This window comes from Diabrotica undecimpunctata, chromosome 8, assembly GCF_040954645.1.
Source record: "Diabrotica undecimpunctata isolate CICGRU chromosome 8, icDiaUnde3, whole genome shotgun sequence".
In the NCBI taxonomy this organism is placed as follows: domain Eukaryota; kingdom Metazoa; phylum Arthropoda; class Insecta; order Coleoptera; family Chrysomelidae; genus Diabrotica; species Diabrotica undecimpunctata.
In genome coordinates this window covers 133,512,934-133,540,519 of record NC_092810.1, presented here as the reverse complement: position 1 = coordinate 133,540,519, position 27,586 = coordinate 133,512,934, and positions in this window count along the sequence as shown.

The following is a 27,586-nucleotide window of genomic DNA, read 5'->3' as shown; positions in this document are numbered from 1 at the left end:
ATTGGTAGGTATTTTAGAGGATTATATTTTTAAATGGTAAATTAAATTTGCATCATTTATTGAATATAATAACTGCATATTATATTCTACTCTCACTATATTCATTGGCAATAGAACCTGAATTATTTTAGCGCTCTCTGTATCTGCTCTCTGATCAGTAGTATAATAATTTTGGTTTACTGCTCTCTGCATCTGACTACAACCAGATGGAATTCTGTCTACCATATGCTTAAAAGATTCACACTAATGTAACCATATACAGCTGCAATATTGGCAGATCCCTCGATTAAAAAAGCACCAAGGATGATTTCTGGTTCAGATATAAAACTAATCAATGAAACTGTAAGCATTTTATCGCCTTTTGATGAGGCCACAAAGGAGATCTCAGGTCCCCAGTACATTACTGCCTTGTTATCCCCCTTGTGTCTATTATCGAAAGATTTTTAACAAACCTCAAGCCAAACCTTAGCACAGCTCAAAAGTTATGCCAAAAGCTTATAACTAGCCTTCAAGAGAGGGGCACTAAGCTTTTACGAAATCTACTGCTTTGCCATGCTACAATCACGGACCCGAGGTTCAAAAAACTATATCTGAATCCGTATATAGCGGAGACAGTCACATCCAATTTAGGCTCGGAAGTTAGGACGTACCTTACCGAAATCGGAAAACTTTCTCCTTCCTGCTCCTTCCAGAATGAAGAAGCCAAAGTGAGTTTAAAATCAAACCCTCTTTGAACTTCACATGATCTGGAGTTGGTGAACAATGGTTTCAGTTCAAGTTCTCAGGGCACACAGATTCAAAGTTCTTTTTCAAATCAACTGACTCTATATCTGCAGCGGCCTTTGCTGCCAAGTGATCCGTTTTCATTTTGGGATCAGAACAGAACCTGTATGCCAGGCTTGGCTTTTATAGCTAAAAAAATACATGTCGTTGGTCGGAAGTTCGGTGGCATCAGAGAGACTGGTGACATCATTGAATGATATTGTGTCAGATGAGAGAAGCCGCTTAACCAACCAACATATATATGAACGAATTTTTCTCAATAGGCTTCATGAAAAATACTGGCCAACATAATGCTAAATGCATTTCATATCATATAACCTATTTGTAACCTTCTAACCTATACTTTTTTACTTAAAATATTACTTCATATTCTTTTATTGTATATTATTGCAATATGTATATATTAATCTTACGCTATATTATATTTAATAATAATCACTAAATATATATTAATAATAAAACAATAAATAAATATAATAATTAATAGAATAAAATGGTTTTATTAAAAATTGTGTTTTATTTATATTGATCTTGATGTTCTTTCGATAGTACTAATTTTGATCATATTGATATCGAGTCGAATGAAGTATCGCAAACTAAAGTGCATTGTAAATGTAACTTTTTAACTATTGGATTAAAAAAACCGAAAACCGGTTTTTGGAAAAACCGGTTTTTTTTGGCCGGTTATAACCGCCAGGTTAAACCGTAAGCAAAAAAAACCGGTATAAGCGAAAACCGGTGTTTTGTCAAAAACCGCCATCCCTAACGTGCGGTATTTGCAAACTGTCATAACGGACCAACTAGATCCTGATATTATTTATATCAATTTGTAACAAGTGTGATAATTAAACTATTATTTAAAATGTCACAGCATCTTATTTTTTTTTTCATAATTATTTTTTTTAAATTGTTCGTTTAAATTATTTTTTAAATCATTTATCAATATATACAGCATGTAAAAAATGTGTATTTTTATAAACGGAATGTATTCCAAGCTTTTTGTCAATCAAGTAGTACAATAATCAAATCAGTAATTAAACACGACAAGCAGGTTGCAGCTTTTAATTTCTATGACAACTGAAATGACGGCACAAATACGACCATAAATTTCGTTTTAACTAATTTGTGTGATGTCAAAGGTATCGAACTAACTATTAATAATCCTTCTGTCTATTCTAGGCCATATTTAATATTCAAATATCTGGTTTTATATCTAATGTTGTTGGTAGCGATAAGGTAATAATTGAACAGATGTCCTGTCGCGTGCACTTCCTGGCGTCACTTTCTGATACCAGAAAATAAATTACACGTCACAGATATTAGTCTAGTAAACACATATATCTGCATATAGAGCTTGTGATCCTATATCGTAACGTATGTTTTGATTAAACCTATGCGAAAGCACTGATTTGAACTAATGTGATTACGTGCGGAGACTTTAGGCATCCTCGGACGAAAACAGAGTCGCGCATATTTTAAATTGTATAAAATGTTTTGCGGTTATATTTAAGAATATTAAAATATTGTTTTATTTAATTGGTTTTACCGAGATAACTGGTTTTACTAGATGCCGAAGGCTAAACTAAATAAAATAATATTTAGGCCAAGTGCCAAGTTCTAAAACGCCCTAGTTGAATGTTTACTGCCTCATTAAAACTAAACTTTTACTTTCTTATAATTATTATTTGAAAAAAATTTAAGTTTCAAGGTTGATATATTTCGGCAATACATATTTTGCTCACAATAATATTATTGTTTCTAAGGGATGGTAAAAAATAAAAAAATATGGGACTTAGATGATTTTGGCGGCATAAAAATGTATTTAATAGTTAAATCTTAAACTAACAGAAGAAAAATGTTATAGCATATATTAACAAATTCCTTCATTTTTCAATATGTTCACATCACTGTTGGTTGAGGAAGAAACTTCGTCTACAGCTGATTTCGATGTTGGCAAAAATTTGTACCAGCCGTGAAATTCTTTGGGATGTCTCCTTTACGACACAGTTGCAGCAGGCTGTTGTTTTTCTTTCTTGTTCAGGAATTATTTTTGAATATAAATTTTAAAGGATTATTTTTTCAAAAGAGTTTGGAAGAGTTTTACCAAATACTTGAATTACTTTGAACTTTAAAGGATGGTCAAAGCTATACTGAATTATTCCTGGTTTACTTTTTTCATATTTTAAGCACTTGATTTTGAGCCAATTTACTGTGCTTCGAACATAAGATCCATTTAAAGCAAAGTATTTTGCTTGTATAAGATTGTGTTAACGATAGTATATTTTGGTCACATTTAGTATTAACTTAGATAATTGCTTTCACTAAATGGGTTTTACCAGTTGATAGTTTCTCTCTTTCCAATACTCTCTATGAACGAACCCGAAAAATGAAAAAACATGGACTTAACGGATTTTTGCAGTAAGCCCACGATATGATCCTATTTTTTCAAAATATTATAATTCACTAAGCAAACACTTTAGGAGGTAAGCTAAATTTTTTATTAAATAATTTGTGATAAAATTAAAAAATTCATTTTTTTTTCTCTTTTCGTCGCTATACCTCGGCAGCTATGAATTTTAGAAAACATTTGTAAAGCCAAAAAAGTTTTTTTCGTGTCGGTCTTAGCTTGTGTAGAGGAGGGACATTGAACTAAGTAGGGGCTTTTCAGTACTTTATGCAAGACAGACTGAGTGGAGAAGTCCTCAACCCCGACACGACGCGACCCAATGGCTGATAGGGAACGTTCCTGTACATATATGCAGGACAGGTATGAATAAGGCTTCGCCAAATAAGTACCCGCGGATCAACTGAGGACATGACAGAGGTCAGTAGCTATGTCATTAGTGGCCCGTGGCTGAGGAATACAATTCCTAACAGGTGCGATACTACAAAGTCACAGGCGAAAATCAAATACTGATTCAAATACAATCAATGGCTAAAGATAAAAAGGTCTACGAATTAGAAGAAAAACTATCCAAGATAGAGTGGGATATTGTAGGACTGTCAGAAGTGAAAAGAAGAGGCAAACAATGCATGGGAAATAGACGAAACATATAGTGGGGTAGAATTTCTTGTCAAAAAGTATCTCACACCATACATTTCTACATATAAAAGAGTTTCTGATAGAGTATTTTATATTATAATAGACCTAGATAATAAAACGAAGATCAAGGTTATACAAGTGTATGCTCCCACAACAACACATCAGGAAGAGGTAGTTGAAATGTTCGACGAAGACTTGATAACAGCATTAGAAGAAAATGATACAAAGTGTACCATCATTATGGGAGATTTCAAATTTATGGGTGTTTATTCGCAAAATTAAGTAAAAAGAAAGAAAATACTGAAACTAAAATAGGGATGCATGATTATGGCACACGAAATGAAAGAGGAAAACAATTATATAACTTCTTAGAACAGCAAAATTTATATGCCATGAACACATATTTCAAGAAACCAGCAAACCGAAAATGGACGGGATATCTCCAGATAAAAAGACGAAAAACGAGACCGATTACTTCTTGTGTGGGAACAAAGACATTTTTGAAGATATAAATGCTCTTAATCGATTCACAAATGGCAGCGATAGATCAAAAATGCGACAGAAGTGAGATGAGTACAGAGAAGTCTTAAGAAAAGAATTTGTAAAACATTATTAACAAGAATACTCTGGCTTGAACACAATTAATAAAGAAATGCAACGAAAACTCTTGAAAGCAGGACTGACTGTTGCAAAGACAACGAAAAATAGAATAAGTGATGGAACAAAACGGTTGATGGAAAAGAGATGCACACTTCTAAGCGGAGGAAAGCGAAACACCGATGGTTTAAAAGAATTGAATAAACAAATAAAGAAGGGAGTAAAGGAATATTTAAGGATCTACAATGAAAATAAGGTAGAAAAATTAATAGAAAAGAACCGAGGCCAAGGAATACTTATAAACGGAGATCGATTGAACAACATAAAATACGCTGATGATACTGTCATTTTTGCAGACAGTCTTGAAGGTCTGCAGACACTTGTCTCCAGGGTGGCAGAAGAAAAGAGCAGGTTTGGGCTTGATTTTAACATCAAAAAAACCAAATACATGGTTATAAGCAAAAATAGGATAGCACCTGGTCAATTACTAGTTAACCAACAACCTATAACATAAATCACCAACTTTTTTTTTAGGTGCAAACTTAAATGAACAGTGGGACCAATCGATGGAAATCGAGAAAGGATCGAGAAGGCAAGATCAGCTTTCGTCAACATGAAAAAAATCTTTAACAGCCACGATATAAAATTGGAAATAAAAGTTCGTTTACTAAAATGCTACGTATTCTCTGTTCTTTTATATGGCGTGGAGTCATGAACGTTAACTGAAGCATCACTGAAGAGACTCAAAGCATTTGAGATGTGAAGCTGTACACGCATGTTGAGGATTTCCTAGATAGACAGAGTTACCAACGAAGAAGTACTACATAGAATGGGTAAAGAGCGCGAACTAGTCATAAAACGTCGCAAACTAGAATACCTGGGCCATAGAATGCGCAATGAACATCGATAGAACCTACTTCGGACCATACTTCAAGGTAAAGTGTATGGGAAAAGAGGTCCAGGACGAAGAAGAATATCCTGGCTGCATAACCTGCGAAAATGGTTTAACTTAACCACTACCAGACGAAATTATTTACAAAATAAACGTTTGAAAAAGGGGTATTTTTTTACTTATAAATAATTGTAATAACTTCTATATTTTTTAAGCTACAGACTTGTACGTAAAACCATTGGATAGCTGGTAAAAAAACTCATATTAAAAAAAACCTTCTATGACCAATAGGAACGAAGTTAGGGACTATTTTTAAAAAAATCATATCTCCATTGTTTATAAATATTAAGAAAAAATTCATCCGATTTTTTGAAACTTACATCCCTTCGAAACGAAGGTACTTTCGAAAGATCGACATTGAGAAGTGGAGGGGTTAACTGTTTCAGCTCCGTTTTTTTTTTTCGAGATCGGAACTTCACATTAAAACACGTAAGAATAATTTACGTCCATTGCAGTTAGAAGCCTCTTTTTTTAATCTGTGTTAGCTCGTCTAAATATGAATAACTACATAGTTTTCACTGGCCGGGAAATATGGGAAACCTCAGGAAAATTGAATCCATTTGAAATTCACCGTAAAAACTTACTTTTTTCTTTAATTTGGCTGGAATAGTCTGTCGTAGTATTAATATTGATGACATAATTTTCACATCCCCCCTCGGAAATCTCGGAAAATCCCGGAAAATCAACATATTTTTTTTCATTTTATATCAATAATGTAATAATACTTATATTATATTTTTTAAATTAAATTTCAGGTAATTTTTTACACATTCTATTATTATATTCCTTATATTAATTATAATTATGAATTTAAAATGAATTTTACAGCTAAGTTTCAATATAAAGTTTAGATTTCCATTTAAATATTAATTTAAAGTAAAGGGAGATATAAAAAAATAATATAAATATTGTTTATATAAAATATAAGGGAAGACAAAAAATCAAATTGTGACCATAAATTATTGTTAAAAAAAAAACGCAAGGTAAAAATACGAGTACTTTTTCATCTATTCGTCATTTAGTAACCCCCACCTATGCCTTAAAAGCTTCAGATATCTGCGAAAAAATTTTCGACCTTTTTTTTTTTAACAGACTGGGTTATATATTTTTGTATTGTCCAACAGTCAGCCTGTCAAAACTTAATAATGCTTCGATAGATAAAAAGTAACTACCTATAGTAATAAGAACTCAAGTCGGTGTTTATTAAAATAATTGTTTGCAATAAAATATGTTTCTAGGAAGTATTAACATATTGGTATTTAGATAGACTCGACTAGATCACCGATATTACTGAATTAGTATTCAAAGACAAATATTATTCTGAACTTGTCGGTTTGTTGGTATATCAACCATAGACATATTAACACGATGTAATCTACGCAACACAAACAACAGCCAAGCATAATGTTTAAAGTAAACACTGGGATATCAAGATTAGTTTAGTTTTTTTAAGATAGACGGTAACATACGTTTCGGATACAGTACATCGACGAAATATATATTGATTTTATATTTTTTATATCATTTTGTACATTTCTTTACACTGCTGCTGAGCCCACCTACTGGTTTTTCGAATGTGAATGCGAACGCATTGATTTGAACTAATGAGATTACGTGCGAAGACTTCAATCGCTGTCGACCGAAAACAGAGGCGCAGCCGATGGGGACAAGGGTAACGCGTCATGAATAAAACATTAAATGAATCTCAATTGATGAAGTGTACCGTGTAGGATGGATTTCAAGAGACACTTTGATGGCAGATCTAACTATTTGGATACACGAAGATTGCGAAATTTTTATCGGGTATATAAACGAATCCCTTGACTTTATGTTTGTCACAAAATTACAAATACATTTTACAGTGCAGGTTTATGGATTGGTTCGCGTTTATAGGCTTTGATACAACGACTCATTTAATGGAAGTTTATAGAGATGAAATCTGTAAAGCGAATGCTATGTGTCACCGTTAAACTCTACTACAGACATTATTTTCGAAGAGAGTGACATTTAATCATAATATTTATGTTTTAAAAGCATTAAACAGTAGAAATCATTAGTTCTAGATTTTAGCAATTTGGCTTAAAATCAGTTTTATAGATATCAAAAAAATTAAAAACTAATAAATCAGAAAGATCCACGAGCTTCTTCACTAAACTTCTTTATCAAGAGTTTTTGTGTCTTGTATAGAACACTTTGCTAGTTTATTTTCTCTTAAGGTTGCTGGTGCTAATAAAAATATGTAATTTACAAAATATCCAAAAGATTAACCGTCATTTTTTACTTATAAACAAAATATAAACATTGTGAGATTATTATTTGATTTCCAATACCAAAAGTTTAAGAATGGTAAATTATATGAAAAAGTGACACAATTTTACTAAAAAAGTAGAGAAAATCCTTTAAAATCAGGATTTGTAAGGTTATTTTTGTTAATTTGTTATTATAGCTACATATAAATAGCTTTAACCCTTTTAAATCTGACGGGAAGTATGTATCTCAGTCATGAAATCATCAAGTCTGTTGGACTCAATCTGAAGTGTTTTACATGCATTTTTATCGTAACCGACTTTTTTAGAACTTAATAACAATTTTAAAAGAATAATGTATATAAACGGCAACATTTCGAACCGTCTACGCGCTGTATTTTTCCGTGATGTTGATCTGTGGAATGTGTTTATGTAGTTTTGTTGATAACTACCACAGGAATAGTTGTGCCCTGTTAGTGTTATTGCGAATTTGTTTTTGTGAGTGGAGCTAGCTACAAAATAGGTAATTATATTCAGTAAAATTATTATTTTGTTTTATGGGTAAAATATGTCTCAACAGACATTAATGGTGGGTTATATGTGTCCCAACAGAAAAATATTGACGCAGAAAGAGATAAAGGAGGAGGCCGTAGCCATTTTTGCCAGCGATACAGCATCAGAAGTCAATCCTTTTGAGAGTAGTGGCTTTGATGATAAAGACTGCAATTCATAGGAGTGCGAAAGAGAAGTAGAACGAGAGTGTTACGAATTATATTCAGGTTCCGAAGGTAATAATATAGATAATAAGAGTAATATAATAAGGTAATAATAAGAGAATCAAATGATAAGTGACGAAAGTGAAGAAGCAAGCAGTAGTGACAAAAATGATGAAGGATGCGAAGATAGGTACCAACCAGGCATTTCGTTTCATAACGATGAAACTTCTTTACTACGTTTTTCGGTTCCATCAGAAAAAAAATGTCGATTGCACTTTTCCTTATACTAGGACCAAAATAGAAATATTTCTAAAAATCTTTCCCAGAAGACGTCTTCGACATATTGCACTTTGTACAAACTTATGTTTAGAAAAATTTGGAAATGACACCAAGAAAAAAAGAATTCCTACCAATGAACAATGAACATGTCGCTAATTGTCTAAAACTAACACATTACCAACATATCAAACAGAGTCGAATCTTTAAAGCATTGATGAGTCAATGGCGAAATTTAAAGGAAGAAGGTCTTTAAATTTCGCACTTAAACAGTTTCTACCTATGAAGCCCATCAAACGGGGAATAAAGATATGGGTACGAAGCTACTGTGTAACAGGATATGCATACGATTTTAATATATACGCGGAAAAGAAAATAGGTAATGATACTAGTTTATTATTGGGAGAAAGAGTCGTGACCAAATTAGTTAGTACTATAAGGGAAACTCATGTATTATTGTGTTTTGACAGATTTTTCTCATCTATTAGTCTACTTGATACTCTATCTTATCCAGCGAGATGAACAATAGTTGCAACGAGAGTAAAAGTACCTAAATTTGTTGGCAAGTTGAATCCTGGTGACTCAGGATTAAGAATAAATAACCACTGCACCATAGTTTGCAGTTGGCAAGATACTAAAGACTTGTTAGCAGTAAACAATTGCTTTGGAGATAAGCAACTAGAAGTGAAACAAAAAATGAAGAATGGCTCTAAAATAAATGTGCGATATCCTAAACTTCTCGACACGTACGATAAGAAAATGGGCGGCGTGGACCTAATCGATTATATTTTGGGCTTGTATGACTTTAAAAGGAAGTCTGCCAAATGGTGAAAGAATGTATTTTTTCGCTTTCTGATGATGGCTGTTGGAAATTCTCATGTACTATTTTTGCCTTTTCTAATTAGTGTAGCTGAGGGACTTATTTCTCTGGGAAGAAGCCATACTGCTGTTAAAAAAAAAAGACTCAACTTCACTTGAACGTCCACCAGCAAAGAAACAAAAAAATGTTTAACATGGGAGATCATTTTCAATTACTCTTAACCGTGTTCTTAAGTTTGTCAAAGTAAGTTTCGATTTTGGTCTACTACCTATACTAATTTTTTAGCACACATTGATAGTACCTACAAATCCTAATTCACTAGGATATTAACTTGTGATATTTACCATATCTTACTTTTTGTAGAACAAAATGGAGTATTCGATTAAGCGTAAAGTTAATTTGGAGGACGACGAAAGTGATTTTGGAAAAAAGACCACGTGACTGAAAGTGAACATAGCATAAATTAACAGAATCAGATGAAAGTGACAGAATTGATACTAGTGGAAGTGAAAGTGGAGAAATTGACAATCGAGCGGAAGAGTATTACGCGGGAAAAGATTGAACAAAATGAAGGAAAAGAGGCTCTATAAAAAAACGTACGAACTCGTGAAACATGATAAGATGAAATTTGCCACGACCAAAATGTATTGCTCGAGAAAAAAAAATTGAAATTGACATTTGGAGTATCTTTTTTGGTGAGATAGTGATAAATGCAATAGTTCATTGCACTAATATTTACATAGATAGAATCCGTAAGAATTTCCAACAAAATCGAAATCCACAACAATACAGATTCGACAGAAATTCGAGCATTTATTGGTTTATTGTTCCTCATAGGTTTTTTACGATCATCCAGGATAAACTTACACAGTTTCTGGGAGAATTCAAAGGGAAATGGTCAAGAATGTTGCTACTTATCTATGAGTGAATCCAGATTTTGCTTCTTGATACGATGCTTACGGTTTGACAGTCTTATTATTAGAGATAAGAAAAGAGCCATTCACACATTGGTATCAAGAAGAGATGTGCTCAGATTACTTTTGAACAATTTTCAAACTTACTTTTCACCAAGTGAGTACCTTACATTCGATGAACAACTTCTAGCATTTAGAGGTAGATGCAACCTTAAGCAGTACTACATACCGAGTAAACCGGCCAAATTCGGACTGAAAGTATTTGCTTTAACTGATACTAAGACAGCTCACAAGTTAAATTTGGAAGCCTATGTAGGTAGGCAGAAGTTGTGTGGCGTTTAGTTGAACCAGTATCTGGATTTAATTAAAATATTACAGGCGATAACTGGTTCACCAGTACTCCTCCCAATACGAAATAGAGTGGAGGACTCCTCCGTATTGGGCTTTCACGAATGCTGCGCTTTGGTATCCTATTGTTCAAAAAAGAACAAGACTGTACTATTTTTATCCACATTCCATTCCACCGTTGATATAGATGAGTCTACTGGAGATAAAAATAAACCTGAGGTGGTCACTTTTTATAATATGACCAAAGCTGGTGTCGACCTAGTTGACCAGCTTTGTCAACATAAAAATGTTGAGCAACACTAGACGTTGGCCGATGGTACTGCTCTACAATCTGGTAAACATTTTAGCGGTAAATTCTCTTTGTATTTACAAATACCACCATCCTATGAACGAGAATATATCACTTGTTCGATTCTTGCAAAAGTTGAAAGTTGATCAAACTTTCAAACGAAGGTCTTGAAATCCAAACATTTCAAGGTAGCTATGAATAAAAACTGCTGCTTAGTATTGAGGAAGATAAGTAGACAGCCGAAGCTAGAACGGGATCCCAAGGAAGATGTTATGTATATGGAAGGGTTCGGGATATAACCACCAGAAAGTTCTGTTTCAAATGTGAAAAATGGTTTGTGGTGACCATTTAAAAGAAATCTGTATAAACTGCCATCAAAATGAGGTTATATAAATGCATTATAGTTTACTTGAAAATTTTTGTTGTAATAATTTTTTGGTTTTGGTTTGTTTTTTGGGAACATTGTCCCCACGCCACTTCTTAGTCACGCCACTAACGGAGGGTTAATATTTTTTATTGTCTACATTGTTGTCGCATTTATAACTTGTATCGCAATTTAAGTACTGAAACGGTGATTTTTTCTCCATTGATATATTGTCGACGATTATTTTCGACCACACGGAATATTTGCCTTTGAATGCCATAACGTCCGTCTTTGCTAAGGAGATTTTGAGGTTATATTGAAATTTTAAGTTTTTCAGAAAGTTGTTAATTTACATGTTAAAGAGGATGATGGATAAGTTTCAGCTCTGTCCCACTCTTTGGTTGATTCCGATTTATTCTATCCTTGTTTCGCCAATGTTTAATAAAAATAGTGGTAGGCTCTTTCCTAAGATTTGGGAAATACTGAATGATAACGGCTACACTTCACATCTTGCAATACACAAAGGCAATAAAATTATGGACTTACATAATTTTTATTGTCTTTGCAAAATGTGGAGTATAGCCGTTTACATTTATTATTTCCCAAATATTATTTTGGTCGACTCGTTGAAAAGCTTTTTCGAAGCTGTAGGTATGGGTTACAGGCAAAATTCCATTCATTTATCGAAGAGATTTAATTATAAATATATTATATTATTATAATAATATATTATATTATTTAGTAAGAAGTCTAGTTTTTCCAGTTTTTACTTATGCATCGGAATGCTGGACCCTTACTGAGAAAGACAAAAAGAACATAGATGTATTTGAGATGTACTGCTGGAGACGAATGCTGAGAATACCATGGATGGCCCGAAGAACAAATGAATCCATACTGGACCAGCTAAACATAAAGAAAAGACTAAGAACACAAATATCAGAACAAATAATAAGCTATTTTGGACATGTGCTTCGAAGAAATGGTCTTGAAAAACTTACCATCCAGGGAAAAGGAGAAGGCAAAAGAAATAGAGGTAGATCTCCCATACGATACACGGACCATATTGTTGCTACCATTGGCGCTCCATTGTCAGAATGTGCTAGAATGGCAGAAGATAGAAAAACGTGGAGGAACATTGGGAAATTTAGCTAATAGCTGCATGATATCACGATACCTGCATCAGGTTAACGACTAAGAAGAAGAAGATATTATATTATTACTGTACGAGCGATCTTTTTAGAGAAGAATTTGTCGTTCCTATATTCTATATTATATAACTACTTAGATCTAAACCTTTAATTAATTGTTAGGATTTTTCTGTAGATTTTATATGCAGTTTTTAGTAAAGTAATGCTTCTATGGTTTGTTCAGTCGCTTTCATTGCTCCTTTTAAATAAAGTGCTCAATTCTGCTGTTTTCCATGAGTGTGGAGTTTTTTTCTCTGCTAACACATAATAAAAATGTGGAGGCGTTCTAATAGTGCAAAAAAATGCTAGCATATTTAATTAAATGTATTTATCCCATTTCTCTCTGCAGCTTTTCTGCTTTTTATTATTTCAAGTGTGGTTCATTGTTCATTCATGAATATTTTATTTCTTCGATTACGCTATTGTCTAAATCTGTGTTATTACTTCAGACTGCTTTTTTCGGACTGTTTATATTTCCATTAATATGATAGAGATATTCTCTTTTAATGATTTTATTTCCATTTCTAAAAAGTTTTTTTACAAATTTTGTGCCTACCAATCCTTCTACTATTTATTTATGGTGTAGCTGCTGATTTAAAGGCAATAGATAGATTTACGATAAAAGTTTTTTCTAAAAGTATACTAATAAGTTAAAATTTTATAAAACTTCCGTGAAATCGAGTTAAAGTTAACTCTTTTCAAAACACTCCCTATTACAAGTGATTTTCTTGTTCTCTGCGGTCGCATCTAAATCTTTTTTATTCTTTCCGCACCAAGCGAGTGCCCATCGGTTGGAAATTACCGTCACGCATTGCTGATTGCCCCGAGGGCCTCGGACAGCAAATCCTTTACGGATTTAGGATGACAACATTTTTATTATCAGTTGGGGACGCAGAAAGTAGAGGGCAGAGCACCCCATTAACGCGACTTGGTCTTTTTTTTCTTTTGCAAGACAACGAGAAATATCAAAAGTTGATGGTCAGTGAAGGAGTTCCGACGATAAAAAGTAGACCATGAATTTCCGCTTTATTGCGTTTTACATGGAGTTTGTGCGGAATGGATATCCTGAAGGGAAAGATGGATTAGGTTGATATGATTTTAAGGATTATAGCTTCCGACGGATTATTTTGCCGCTCAAGTAACTTTTTATTGCGGGACATAAAGAGTTCCATCCTCGAAGATGTGCTTTCTAATATTATCTGTCCATTCAACAAACAACATTTGGGAGAGGTCGTAACTTTTGCAATTTCAAAACACATATACAAACAATAAATTAAGTTTATTTTAAATATAAAGTTTGCTGTGTACTCATAAGGGTAAAAAATACAGTATTATATTCTGAAAATATAATTTCTTAAGGATTATACGGTTTACCCCGTAAAGTAAATAACCAATTACTTTTTGACTTCTAGACTTATAGACTAAAAGCCCTTGAGACATTTTTAATGGGTCATTTAACTCACCATAAATCACATATAAATTAATACTCTTTATCATCATCAACCTGTATGAGTTCACTGCTGGACATAGGTCTCCCTTAGCTCTTTATATATGTGTCTGTCTCATGCGGCTTGCATCCAGGTATTGCTAACATGCTTCAGGTCGTCATTTCATCTAGTTGGTGGGCGTCTTCTGCTCCGTATTGCTTCTTGCCTTGGTCTCCACTCTAAAATACGTTTTGTGCTTCGGTTGTCTGATTTTTGAAATTTTTACCCCCATGCTTTGTATAACATGGACTGGTCTAAAAACAAAAATAACAAAGATACAAGAAGAAGACATCGGGTTCATAAAACACAACAAAAAACAAGAATGGATAACGCAAGAGATCATGGACCTCATGGACGTAAGACGAAAACATAAAACAAGACCAATAGAATACAAGCGAATCAACAAAATCATTAGAAAAATGTACAGGGAGGCGAAAGAAAACTGGATGTCAACAAAAGGCCTAGAAATCGAAAAAAAAATTTGACACCTATAATATTTATAAAAAAGTAAAAGAAGTGACAGGCAGACACAAAAAGAGACAAACAACAATATTAAAAAATGATAATAACGAAATAATTATGGGTACAAAAGACAAATTACAGAGATGAAAAGAATACATACAAACTCTTTTTGACGGCGATAGACCTTGTTCTCCACCATCCACAGATAATCGAATAAATGAAAAAACCCAGAAATAACCAAAGAAGAAGTGACCCACGCAGTAAAATCTCAGTAAGATGGAAAAGTCACCGGTCCAGACAATATAAATGTCGAAATACTAAAACTAATTGCAGATAACGAAAGTAAATGCCTAGACTTAATAACAGCACTCACCATTCAATAAGATATATGACACAGGTAAAATACCAACATACTGGCTAAAATCAACATTCGTAGCATTACCGAAAAAAGCTTGATGTGTCATGTCCTTAAAACTTTTCTCAGAATTATCCATATACGAATTTACAAGAAGTGTGAGTTCCAGATGAGTGACACTCAATTCGGATTTCGAAACGGATTGGGAACAGGAGAGGCTCTTTTTGCTTTAAATGTGTTAATTCAACGATGCAGAGACATGAATGTAGAGGTATATGCATGTTTTATTGACTATCGAAAAGCATTTGACTGAGTTAACCATCAAAAGATGATCGAAATTCTAAGAACAACTGGAGTTGACGCACAAGACTTGCGAATTATCTCAGAACTATACTGGCACCAAACGGCAACAATTGAAATAGAGGACAAAATATCCGAACATATACAAATCCGACGAGGAGTGAGACAGGCTTGCGTCTTATCACCACTACTGTTTAATTTGCACTCAGTCTATATTCAGAGAAGTATTAGACGAGGTCCAAGGCGGAATTAAGAATAACGGAATCAGCATAGACATCAGATATGCTGATGATATCGTCTTAATAGCAAGCAACGCACAAGAACTACAAAATATAATAAATGCGGTATTTCACCACAGCGAAATGTTTGGTTTACATCTAAACGTTTCCAAAACTAAAACTCTAGTATTTTCAAAGACACCAATAAACGTACGTGTGTATGCCAAGTGTCAAATAATAGAACAGGTAAACTCTATAAAATATTTGGGAGCAAATATCAATAGTCAGTGTAATCCAAAAAAAGAAATCCTATCAAGAATTGAACAAGCAAGGAAAGCATTCATGAGCATAAAAACATTTTTTACAAGATCAGACCTTGTCTGCAACTTAGAATCCGAATGATCAGATATTACGTTTTTTCTGTCTTACTGTATGGCTGTGAAAGTTGGACAATGGACTCTGAAATAGAAAAAAGAATAGATGCCTTTGAGATGTATATATACAAACGAATGTTGAGAATTCCATGGGTACAAAGAGTTACTAATGTTGAGGTACTTCGTCGCATGTGTAAACAAAAAGAATTACTCAAAAAGAGGAAAATGCAATACTTGGGTCATGTGTTGAGAGGCGAAAGATACGAATTACTTCAAGTTATACTGGAAGGAAAAGTACAGGGCAAAAGATCAGTAGGAAGACGCCAGAACTCGTGGCTGCAAGACCTGAGGAGATGGTTCGACCGCTCATCCGCAAAAATCTTTCGCGCAGCAGTTTCCAAAACTACAAATGCCATTTGTATCGCCAACCTTCGAAAGAAGACGGCGCCATAAGAAGAATGCTTTGTGTACTAAGAGGAATTGGCGGCATAGTTTCTAAAGTTGTTATTACATATAGTAGAATTGATTTCATTTTTCATGAAATCAATATTACTTTAGATCAACAACTTTAGAAACTATGCCGCTAATTCTTCGAAATAAAAAAAAATTTCCCGGCTCCTGGTACCAATATTTTTGTACACTATTAGGCGCAGGTCAATATTTTTGAATTATCTGTCTAAGTTATAAATACCGTACAAAAGTATTTGGCCAAAAAAACTTACTGCCTTGAGTGGTTGAGTATCGATGGTAATTTACCGCATGTGACTCACACGTATAGATAAGGATTGATGGCATAGTTTCTAAAGTTGTTGTTATTAATTATTGTAGTATTGTTTTATGTAGGATTCATATTAGGTCAAATCCATTTGAAATCTTCCATGGACTATTAGTCAGGTGTACAAATAAAAAGTGAAAAGATAGACATAAGTAACTGAAAGCTTAGCAAATTAAGTACATATTTAGAGTTTTTCTTCAAATTTTGGTAACAATAATTAATCAAGTTGTAAACGTGTTAGAAGTTTAAAAAAAATATTATTATAATTTCGAGTAATTATTTCAAATACCGTTGCTCACGCCATCTATCCGCCGGGTGCGGAAGAACCTACTTCAAGAATCAAACTACAGTCCTAATGGTTCCGACATTGGCATTCATCTTTCTTTTTCTCTTTGTACGTCCAACAAAAAAAAAATTTGTTTGAGTGTTCTCTTGACGAGGTAAGCCAAAAATTTCCTTTCCTCTTGTATATTTTCAAATTATTTTTTTTATGTGAACAAATTTCGAAATTTGGGATAATGTATAATTTTATTTTCATATATTTCCTAATCATAATTCCATGATATATAATGTTTGTTTTCTTACGATACGATTTTAATTTTAGTTTCGTATAAGCACTTCTCGTGTGTAATTAAAAACTGTAAACACAAATTGTTTATTTCTTTTCTGGATGACGTAATTTTTTAACGTAGAATCTTTTAATAACTTTTTGTTTATTACAACATAATAAAAGTTAGCTTTGTTTTAAATTTTTCGACACCATAAGAAGAATAGATTGGATATAACATTTTACCATCCGATATCGGATTTGCAGATTGAGTTTTTGGTTACCAAGGCTGCTCTTGATTGCTCTATTCTTTTGAGCGAATTTCTGATTTCGGATTCAGACCTTCCGTAATCAAGACTCCTAAGTATTTCATATTGTCCACTTGCTCAATATCTTCATTTTTTATCTGGATCCTTGTAATGACTTTGTCCCTCGTACTGATAACCATGGTTTTTGTTTTCTTTATGTTTATTATTAAACCAAACTGTTCCCCAGAATCACAAATTGTGTTTAGTAACGTCTGCAGGTCTGTCTCACTTTCAGCGATAATCGTCAGCATAACGGATGTTATTTATATTTTACCATTTATCTTGATCCCTTCTGTACAGTTTTCAAGTGCTTGCATAAATAACTTTTCGGAATATATAATAAATAGTAATGGTAAAAGAACACAGCCCTGTCTCACTTCTCTACTTATCTGTTGCGCATACGTGCTATTTCCATCTAATGTTACCACAGCCTGTTGGTTCCAACAGAGATTTCTCATTATGTTAATGTCATTTTTGTCGAGTCCTTTTCTCTTTAGACATTCCACGAGAATATTATGTTTAATTTTGTCTAAAGCTTTCTCATAGTCTATAAACGCAACGAAAAGATCTTTTTGTTTGAAAGCACACTTTGTGTAAAACACAAGGTTTGTCCTGATCATCAAGCTCTAGTCAAGAAGTAACCGTGATAAGCTTTCTTGATAAATTCTCGTATGTTTTGTTAATGCTTTGTTATTTTTAAATCACCATACATATAAAAAAATATATAGGACTAGTTTTATACTTTTTCGATGACATTTTGATGCCCCAATCACTCAGAAAACAAAACACAACTGAATCTTACAAACAGCTGACGCTAACTAAACATTTCGTAACCAAATGGTATACATAATAATAAATTAAAATATTTTCTATCGATATATCAAATATTTTAAAGAAATGACTTTAATGCTATTTAGGAAGTATGAATAAGGCATTTCTTTGCTCTAATAATAAATATGTCACAAGGTTTTTTTATTTTTGTAAATAATCTTGATGTGATGGGCTCAAACCAAATTCATATTCAAAATCAACGTACCCGCATTAGCTAAACACACATCAAATTCGAAACAACAAAAATACTGTCGGCCTGTGGAATTGAATCAAGAAGAAGATAGATTTTGTTTCCAGTGCATGAAAAACCTGTTTAAAATTCCTGTTAATTTCCGTTATACATACAAATGTAATATACTTTACAACGTATATCTTCTAATAATAAAGGCTACCATCCTACGCTTTAATTTTGTAGAATTGATAGGTAGTAGGAATGTAAAAATCTAAAAGTATAAATATGCTGCATTCAATATCGGGGTGAAAGTATAGATTCTGAAACTTTGTCGCTTTGTACTTACGGAATATTTTCAGCGAATTCGGAGAACTTCTCTAAAATGTTTGAGCGACAAACTTGAGACTTTTATATTTTATGTTATTGCTCAAGTTTAGTCTGTCTGTTTTTAATACAAAATTGAAAATTGTTGCGAAATATGCTACAAAATAGCAGTTCTACGAATGCGATAGTTGACAAACATTTCTCGTTTAGAAAACTATTCCAGGAACTAAAGCAATGTGTTTTGATTAAATATAACTAAATAAACAAATGTTGCGTGTTTCGGTTTGTTAAGGACTTTGCATATTAATACTGGAGTATGATAATTGGCAATATTTGATCAAAATATACGGCATAACAATATTTTCAAAAATAAATAAAATATCTACATATATCAAACGACTATCAAAATTAGAAAGACGTCATATCTAGGACACATAATGCGCCATAGGGAATTTGAGCAGCTCCAGGTAATATTAGAAGGCAAGATTGAAGGTAAAAGGGGCATAGGACGAAAGAAAAAATCTTGGCTACAAAACATCAGAGATTGGACCCACGCAAAAGGAAATGAATTAATTCATCAAGCCCAGAACAGAGAAAAATTTGCCATATTGATCGCCAACCTCAACAGAGAAAGCACTTAGGAGAAGGAGAGATATCAAGATCGGTATAGAACTATTAATGAGGAGTCCGGCACTGAAATCGAATAAGCACACATGCTTTTTGATCAATCCTGACAAATTAGTCAATTTAACTTAAACATCAAGTATAATATATATAATTCAGTGTGTATATAAAAACATTTTCTCTGAGTACATATTTTTCTATTAATAAGTAACTCATAACCAAAGAATTTTATAAAACCATCAATAAATAACACCAGTCATTAATCGACACCAGTTTTTTGCCCGAACAGGTCCGTACTTAGGAAAATCAAATGATGTTGAGAAATGGAATTTGACGTTAGTAATCATAGCGATGAATTATTATCGCAATCCACATCACAAAAACCTCTATCTTACTCAGCTGCAGCCAGAAAACAACAAGAACCGATCTATCCATCCAAGCTATAAGCAATAGTTTTTAATTCTCTCAATGATGTTAAATTAGAAGAATACTTGTTAGCGGTAGGATCTCTAGTTAGTCCAAAACACATTCTATTTTCATCAAGAATCAACAACAATCGTATCTGTATTTATTTCTCAACCAAACAAGTCGTAGATGATTTTTTTTCAAACAGCAGAGGTTTCATCACTGTAAACAATACACAAATTCAAGTCCGTAGACTAATTACTCCAAGTGAAAGACTCCTAATATCCAATGTTTCTCCCACTATCCCAAATAAAGTAATAGAAAACGAGCTACTGATCTTAGGGCTAAAACCAACTTCATCAATGTCATTTTTGCGAATAGGAACCAACAATCCTGAATACAAACATATACTCAGTTTCCGTCGACATATTTACGTATCTCCACCCAAAGGCCCAATTCCCGACTCCATTTTAATAACTCATGAAGACACTAACAATCGAATTTTTTTGACACTAGACAACTTATGTTTCCTTTGCAAACAACATGGCCATATTTCTAGTAGTTGCTCAGTAAATGTAATCACTCAGACAGAGCTGTCCCTGCTACACTTTCAAACAGAAACGAATCTACTACAGTGACTTTAATAGAAACAACTGCTATTACACCTTCAACAACATGCACCTCTACAAACATATCAAATAATTCAACGTCACTAACAAAAATATTATCTACAACCAACCTAACATCTCTTGATACATCAACTACAGATAATACAATGCCAGTAATATCCAAGCCAAATATACCCACTTCATCAGCCCTATCATTTCACATAATCGTATTTAATAAGCCTTCATCTTCCAGCTTAAACAATAATTCTTTCTCGGTTAATGAAAATAAAGAGAATCTAGCACCAGAATTATTTAGCGTATCCAACGAGGAAAATACATCTAAATCGTCCTCCAAACGAACTGTATCTGAAGCAATATCACCCCCGATTGAGACATCAGCTAGTCACGATGTATTTTCAAAGCCAACTCAGAAATAAAAAAGAGTAAAAACAAAAATATCAACAATACCTTTAGAAACGCTAATGCAACCAATTACAGAATTATTCAATTCCGAAAAGCAAATACTAACTTTTGAGGAAACAGTTGATTTATTTGAAAACACTCATGGAACAAAAGATGTTATTAGCGCTATAAATAAATATACAGTAGACATTCCAGGATTTAGACAACTCTTAACCAAAATTCATTTATATACATCCGAGCGGTCATTAAAATTGTAATGTACAAAGCTAAACAAAAAAATTACTAAACAGCTCTCAAAACACAACTACGAGGATGAAGAACCTGACACGGATACATCGACTAAATTATCCCAGGAACTGAACATTCAATAATTACAACTATAACATTCAATTTATTACAGTGGAAAATAAATGGGTTTTATACCCAATATGAAATGCTAAAACTTTTAATTAATGATATTACCCCCGGTATCATTTGTCTCCAAGAAACGAATTTCAAAGACCAATATTGCCACACATTTAAAAATTTTTCAACATTTTATAAAAATAGAGGAAAAGCAAGTGGTGGAGTGGCCATTTATGTTAAAAATACTCTTGAAGTACAAACGATTCCTCTAAAAACAGACATCAAAGCTGTAGCCGTCTCAGTTAAAGCTTCCCAATGCATTAATGTATGTTGCATCTATACTCCCCCAAATACACTTCTCACCTTAACCGCCTTAAAAGCACTCATTTCACAAATACCTATGTACAGGCTAATAGTAGGAGATTTCAATAGTCACAACCCAATGTGGGGCTCAACAAATTTTATTATCAAAGGCAGACTAATCGAAGACTTGTTAACAGTGAAGAAAATTTAAACATTCTCAATGATGGAAGTCCAACCAGATTTAATGTACATACTGGTACAACATTGGCAATCGATCTATCGATTTGTAACCCAACTCTTTCAATGGTTCTTCATTGGGATCCACTACCCTTTTTATATGGGAGCGACCATTACCCAATAAAAATTTCTGTATTTTCTGATGAAACTATCTCTGAATACCAACCAGTCCGAAAATGGAACCTGAAAAATGCTAATTGGGACAAATATGCTGATGCCATAGAAACAGACATAGAATCACAAAAATCTAGTTTTGAAAATACTGATATAAATGAAACTCTTAACATTTTTACGATTATTATCACATACGCAGCAGAAACGCATATAGAAAAAACTAAAATATTAAGGAAACACAGACCTCTACCATGGTGGAATACAGAATGTCAAAATGCAATTAAGCAATATAAAGCATCTTTTAATAGAATGAAAAAACATAGTAACATAACTAACATATCTGAATACAACAAACAGAGAGCGCATGCTCGATATATAACAAAAAATGCTCGAAAAACCAACTGGAGGAAATTTGTCTAAAATATAAACAGTCCAACACCTTTGTCTACAGTCTGGTCCAATATTCGTGAAATATCAGGAAAAAACTAATTTTACCAAGTGCCTTTTATTACTCATAATACTAACGTAAAAACAAAACCTAACGAAATAGCTGATGCTTTTGCTACATACTTCGAAAAAAACTCCGGCAATAGCAACTATTCCGAAGAGTTTATACAACACAAAATCATCAAAGAAAAACAACAACTCAATTGTGAAGATAATGATAAAAGTTCCTTCAATATTCCTTTAACCTTGGATGAACTTAACTTTGCCCTTAATACTACCAAAAACTCTGCTCCGGACCCGATAATATACCTTTAGTATTCTTGGAAAAACTGCCAGACAATGCTAAGTGTACTCTTCTAAAAATTTTCAATTGCATATGGTTAAATAATGTCTTTTCAACTTCCTGGAGTGATACAATAAGTATACCTATTCTCAAACCTAATAATGCACGAACTAAAATTTCCTCATATAGACCCATCTCTCTCACCAATCTTATGTACAAAGTGATGGAAAAAATAGTTAATAAAAGATTGCTATGGATATTAGAAGAAAATCACCTCCTGGTTAACGATCAAAGTGGATTTTGACAAAATCGAACTACTACTGATAACCTCATTAATTTAGAATCTGATATTCTTGAATCTTTCGCGAACAAGCAGGAAACTATTGCAGGATTCATAGACATTACCAAAGCATTTGACACAGCATGGCGTTACGATATTATCAAATCACTGCACACTTGGAATATTAGAGGTAATATCATTAATTTCATTTCAAATTTCTTTAAACAACGCAATTTTTAAGTAAGAGTCAGCCACTGCACATCTTCTACAAGACGTCAAGCTAATGGCACCCCTCAGGGGTCTGTTATAAGCGCAACGTTATTTTTAATTGACATGAATAATATTATAGCATCAAACTCCAGCTTAGTTCGTGACAGATTATATGCGGATGATCTGGTATTGGTATCTTCAGGAAAAAACATCTCATCAGTACATCGTCACTTACAAACCTCACTTCATGAACTCGAAAACTGGTCGAAGAAAACAGGATTACAGTTTTCACTCAGCAAATCAAAGTGTTTGTTATTTTCAAAGAAACGTGATCCGATTAAACCGCAATTTAAATTACGTAACAAAATCCTGAATTATGCCGATGAGATTAGGTTCTTAGGGGTGATTTTTGATACGAAACTCACATGAAAAAAACACATTCTACAAATAAAAAAACATGCCAAAATGGAATTAATCTTATGAAAACTCTTTCTAATAAAAACTATGGAGCTGACTATAACTGCTTAATCCATGTTTATAAAACCCTTATTAGATCAAAAATAGATTACGGTTCCATAGTATATACATCTGCTAAATAATACTTATTACACCACCTTGACGTAATTCAAAATACGGCATTAAGAATAGCTACAGGAGCATTTCGGACCAGCCAATAGAAAGTTTACGAGCAGAAACTGGAGAGCCATCACTTAAATATAGAAGGATGCACTTATCTCTCACATACGCATTTGCTGCTAATTCTAATCCAAACAATCCATCTAGAAGTAACATATTTACTGATCGTTTTAAAAACCTATATACTGAAAATAGGAACATAAAACCGCCATTCTACGAAAGAGTTAGGCAAACCCTTGGAACTTTACAAATTTCGATACCAAAAACCTATTCCAACTTCATAGAAATTCCTCCTCCTTGGACATTAAGCATTCCTCAATCCGATACCACCTTAAATATCTTTAGAAAGGACGATACTCTCCACACTCCTTAATAAAAAATACTTTCATCAACAAACTAACAAAATTTTCTAAATCCTATCATATATACACAGACGCTTCTAAAACATCTACTGGAGTTGGGGCAGCTGTCATTACTCCAAATATTACACTTGAGTATAAACTGCCATCCCTAAGCTGAATACATACTGGCGAGCGATACGCCATCTATCAATCTCTCGTTCATATTAACTGCAGCAATATATCCAATGCTCTTATAATTACCGATTCCCTCAGTTCCATCAACACCATTAACTAACTGTACACGAAGCATCCAATTGCTCTTCTAATCAAAAAAGAATTCAAAACAATAACTATACTGTACAATTCCTATGGGTTCCTTTACACATTGGCCTCCAAGGAAATAAAGAAGCGGATCGTACAGCCCAACAAGCCATGAAGTGAGAGATGTAGTTCTTAACGATTTAAAATCATTTATTAAAGTGAAAGTTAAAAATCTGTGGCAAAACCAGTGGGACAGTTCAACTTCAAAACTTCGCGAAGTGAAAACGTTTGTAAAACCGTGGAAATTTAAAATTCCCAACAGAACTCACCAAGTCATTGTTACTCGTCTTCGTCTAGGACATACCCGACTTACCCATGGACACATAATTGGTCATACTAATCCCACTTTATGTGAAAACTGTAATATCCCATTAAGTGTTAAGCATGTACTTGTAGAGTGCCCAAGATACCAGTTGCAGAGACAGAACAACCACATCATCGGATCAACAAATGAAATCTTAAGAGAAAATTGTAAAATTGAACATTTGGTAAAATTCCTTAAAGATATCAATGTATTTAACAAAATCTAACATTTGTAAATAAATTATCTTATGTATATGTATGTATGTCGCTAATAACCTCAGAAGTTGATGCGACTATTTTGTAAAATAAAAAAAACTATTGATAATTTTATTATTTAGCGGAACATGTGTGATAATGTGAAGTAAAAGTATATGGATATGGAAAATGGAGTGCTTGTTTAAATATATATTTTTTATAAAATCCGATGCCAATTTTTATGAAAATACATTTTTAATAAAACAGACTAAAAAAAACTGAAATCGAAAAATTTTTAATTTTACAAACAGTATGTGTGCAATTCAGTGACATTTGACATTATGACATAATAACATTTTATTATTTCGTTCACAATTTTTTCGTCCACAAACAAACAAAAGGAATCAGCAGAATCATCTACACTTTGACCAGGGGCTAACGTTTATTATGTCGCAGGATCGCATACGTCCTATCGGTTGTAGTTGACTCTTCCAGTTAATTCCATCCTTAGTTTAAAAAATTACACACTCTGAAATCTGGGAACTTGTAGCTAAACATTCTTCTTCATTATCACTTAATACTACTTGCTGATCATCCTCTTCACTTGCTTCCGAAAGATGGTCTTCAATTTCAGAGTCACTTTCAATGCCACCTACCTCCGGAGATTCTTTATCATCGGAATCCCATAAATAATGATTAGCAATATCTTGCAGTTCAGCGGCTTATAATGGTTTAGGGACATCTTATTCGCAATATCTACTTTTACTGTAATTAAATATAATTTTAAGACCTTAGTTGTCGACACTAATATCGATATTAAACGACTGATAGCAGATGCATTATTTATTTCAAAATATGTATAGGTACCTACCTAACAATATTATTGCATTTAAACAACGATTATCAGTTTTTAAAATTCATTTAGAATAGATATAACACCTATTGTAAGCATCTCTTTGATGTTCACATCAAAGAGATGTTTACATTGTTTGTTACACATTTAGACTTTATTATTAGATTTCCGGAATCATAAAAGTCGTTTAGATAATCCACAAAAACATTACCTGACTGCCAGATTAACTTCTGTAACAAAGATTTAGACTTTAGGTATAAATACAAATAGGGCCCGATGGGCCCGTGTTGCCCCTTTACGTGACAAAATTCTTTCGACGCAATAATTTCAAAAATGATAATGAATATTTTGAATTGCTTATGACTATATTGAAGAAAACATACTTCTAAACAAATTCAGTGATGCATGAAATTCAATAAATTTTTTTTTTATCAGTTTATGATAAAATAATTGGCGTCTCGGGCCCGTTGGAACCACCTTGCCCGTATAAGGGTTAAGGTCTCAGATTAAGTGGAACACAAATAGTGCGGAGAATAGTGGAATGCATAGAAATAATGAAAATTATCTTTATCAGCTTTTGTTACTATAATTTATGAGTTTAAATTTTATTAAAATAGATCTATCAAATTTAAATTCTGGGTGACATAGACATAGAGTTGACATAACCTCATTTTTAGACGAGCAGATTTTTTTTTTATTTTTAATTTAACGTGCCTGTGACAGCTTCGGCCATTAGCACGAGGCACCGTGGATACAATTATGTATAAGGTACAATTACATATTATAATATACTATCATCATCATTTAACTCGGATCTATCCACTGCTAGATATAGGTCTCCCTCAGTCTTTTCCATGTATTTCTGTTTTGTGCTGATTGCATCCAATTTTTGTCGATCCGTTTTATGTCATCAGACCATCTTGTTGGTCGACCCCTACTTCGATGTGCTTCTTGTCTCGGTCTCCACTGTATTATTCACTGTGTCCATCTGTTATCCGACATTCTAGCTATGTGCCCCGCCCAGTTCCACTTAAGGGTCATAATTCTTTCTATGGCATCTGTCCATGGCTCTTTGGGTAACACAAATTTTATTTCTCACTTTCTTGGTTAGTGTTAATGTCTCTTCACCATATGTAAGAACTGGCAACACGCACTGATTAAAGACTTTTCTTTTAAGACACATAGGCAGTTCTGATTTAAGAACATAGCTTAGCTTGCCGAATGTCACCCAAGTGAGTCCTATGAGGCGGCTTAGTTCGCACGTTTGATTATCTCTTCCTATGCGTATCTCATGCCCTAAGTACTTATATGAGGTATATACTATAGTTATATATTATATATATTATATAGTTATATATTATTTAGTAAGTTTTCTAGCTTTAGGAACTGGATAGCTGTGATGACTTGACTTGACTCTGGTTCGATAATATATCTGTGATGTCGCTCTTCATGCCCAGTTTTTGGCGTCGTTTATTGTAATGAGGGCAGTCCACAAGGATGTGTAGAACGCTTAGTGGAGATTGGCAATAGTGACCGATTGGCTTAGGTGTAGAATTCATTAGGTGGCCATGTGTAAATCTGGTGTGACCAATAAGTAATCTTCTAGCAACAACCATCTCATTTCTAGTTATACCAGGGATAATGAACCGCTCAATCGTCTCATCTATTTGGTGTAAAAATGTAGTGGATTGTTTCCAATGATTCTGCCAGTAATTTCGTACGAGTTTCTTTATACTAGTTTTTAGGTCACTGGCAATTTGTGTATTATGTGGTGTACAATTGGATATAGCAGCTTCTTTGGCAAAGCAATCAGCGTTGTCGTTACTCATAATACCGATGTGGGAGGGAATCCATATGATAGTGATATGGATGTCGTGGATGATAAGATTTTGGTAAGTGTCATGGATTTTTTCTACAAGATGGTGATTAGTAAATAGATTATTGATGGACTGGATAGAGGCAAGGGAGTC